The 2,400-nt window shown below is 48.8% G+C and overlaps 1 pseudogene; it reads right to left on the minus strand.

Moving 5' to 3' along the window:
- Nucleotides 1–2,043: 2,043 nt before the first annotated feature.
- LOC142871817 (uncharacterized) lies at nucleotides 2,044–2,154 on the minus strand (annotated as a pseudogene).
- Between the last annotated feature and the right edge of the window lie 246 nt (nucleotides 2,155–2,400).

Here is a 2,400-nt window from a genome sequence, read left to right on the forward strand (position 1 = left end):
CTTCCTGGCTGCTTTTGAACTCTGCTGGGGTTGACAATGACAGAAAAGGAGAACAAGTAGTTTACAATAGAGAGAGAGAAGAATACAGGGGACCCTTTGTCACCCACAGTGTGTCTAGCAGAGTAGACTCCGGAGGCAGATCTGGGTTCAAATCCTGGTTTTGCCTTTTATTAGCTCTATGACTTTTGGGGTGCTACTCAACCCCTCTGAACCCCATCTTCTCATGTCATCTGAAAACGCATGTGCCTACTTTGCAGTACAGTTGTGAGATTCAATAACATAAGGTAGGAGAAGCAGCCGCCCTGTGCCTGGCACATGGTAGATGTTTACACACATGCTAGCTATTAAGTTATGGAGCCAATTTTCCAACACGCTCAAGCTGGCCTAGGAGGCACTGCCCCACGTCTGAAAGACCGGAAGTGGAAAAGTGAGAGCATGTCCAATGAGGCTTTGCACGCGCCCACCCTCCGCTCCCCATCGATATGAAATGAAGGGGTTTATTTAAAAGGGGCAAAGTGTGCAGGTGAGAGTGCAACCCCTGCCCGATGCTGTGTCTTCCACAACATTCCAGACGGGTCCACTTGGCATTCACGCACCTCCAGCAACGAGCAACTCCCTGCTCATGATGTTCACTTCTGAGCACCAAACATCCAGGTTAATCAAAGTCCCCCTCTTTTGCCCCAAATTGTTTTGTCCCAATTTTTGCCCTCATAATTCTATTTTGGAATTACTCTAAAGCCAGCAAACCCAGCTTCCTAAAGAAAATATGGATCTGTGACTCAAGCTGAGATTCCTAGCGCCAAGGTCACACTTCACGCATTGGCCAACACCCTGGATGGGGTACCCCGCACTTTGGCTATTTTGTGTGGGAAGCATCAGCGTGCAGAGAAGGAAATTCAGAGCTGGTAATGCCAGGAAGCTCTGCTGCCTGGCCCACTGGGTGCAGTGAGTAAGGCCTTGGGCTCTTAGGGGCCCCGTAAGCCCCCTCCTGAGGCATCTGTAGGACGGAGAGGCCCCAGGCCCCACAGGCAGCTTTTGGAGGTGCATGTGTATGCGTGACCTTGACTCTGAAGGCCCTGCCAAAGGAATAACAATGAGAAATGTCACCAGATGCACTTTCTTGGATGTGTCCTGACCTGGGGAATTGGTGTCAGAAGACACACAGAAAAGCCAGATGGTATTTTCCAGGGTCATGGTCCACCATGGAGCGGAGCCCAGGGCCCCTTTCATGTCCTTTCCCCGAGTCAGTCCGTGCCCAGGCGGCTGGCGTGGGAGGAGAGGCCGCAGAGACACAAGATTAATGGCTTCCCAGGCAGGTGAGCAGCCGCCCACTTGGCCAGTCGCGATCCTCCAGCGACTCCCGCAGCCTGGCTCCATGAGGCGTGAAGTGGAGAGAGAATCTGGTGGCGAGGTCCACCCCTGCCAACCCAGGCTGCCGTGTCCTGTCGGCCGCCTTTGGGCTGAGCCCTGCCTGGGTTTGCTCCTGCTGCGAGCAGAGGCCAGGCTGGGTGAGACGAGCACCCCAGGGGACTGGGGGAGCAGGCGGGAGGGAGCCGGAGGGAGGACAGAGGCCGATTTCTGGAGGTCCGTCCGTCCGGAGCACTGGCTTCCAAGTTTGCATAAGGATCCCTTCTATTTCCAACGTTTTAAGAAACGTTTCTTAAAAAGGTTTATTAGTTTGTTTGCTTAAACTTGGTTTCCTTAACTTACAAATTAGTTCTTTTCATTGGAGAATATACACTCTCATGCAACCAAAAAACTAAAGTTAAAGGCAAAAATCTCCCCTGATGCTAGGATTCCCTTTCCCACAGGTACTCGAATGACAGTTATTTTGTGACTCCTTCCAGAAGTTTCTAAAGCACATGCCCAGCACTTGGAGCTTAAATGCACATAAATGCAATTTGACTATATATACTGCTCAGCCTCTTGCTTTTTTTTTTTTTTTTTTTTACTCAGCTCCATGTTGCTTATATTTCCATCTTAGGTCCATACAGACCTCTGAGGCTATGAGGACCTCTTTTTTCTTTCTCCCTTTTTTTTTCACATCAGAAGGATACTGCACCAATATTGTAACCAGGGAGGGAGGTTTGAGGGAGTCACACGGACACATGAGTGTGAGAGCCCAATCACTACACTTATGAACTGCGAAAGGATCCTGAGGAACTCTTTTTAATGCCACAACATTTCTCAGCTCCCCTATATCATAATCTTGGTAACTTTCATCTTACTAGTTGTGTATAATAACTAGTAATTCAGTAATACTTTAGGATGAATTTGCATTTTTCTTTTTAAAGTCCACAGTCATGTTCACAGAGAATGCTTGGGGCACATCTGGTCTACTGAGGCCTGACAGTACCCCTGCATGAGCAATTGACAAGTGTTTTTTTTTATATATAATTT

Source organism: Microcebus murinus, chromosome 6 (genome assembly GCF_040939455.1).
Source record: "Microcebus murinus isolate Inina chromosome 6, M.murinus_Inina_mat1.0, whole genome shotgun sequence".
Lineage (NCBI taxonomy): Eukaryota > Metazoa > Chordata > Mammalia > Primates > Cheirogaleidae > Microcebus > Microcebus murinus.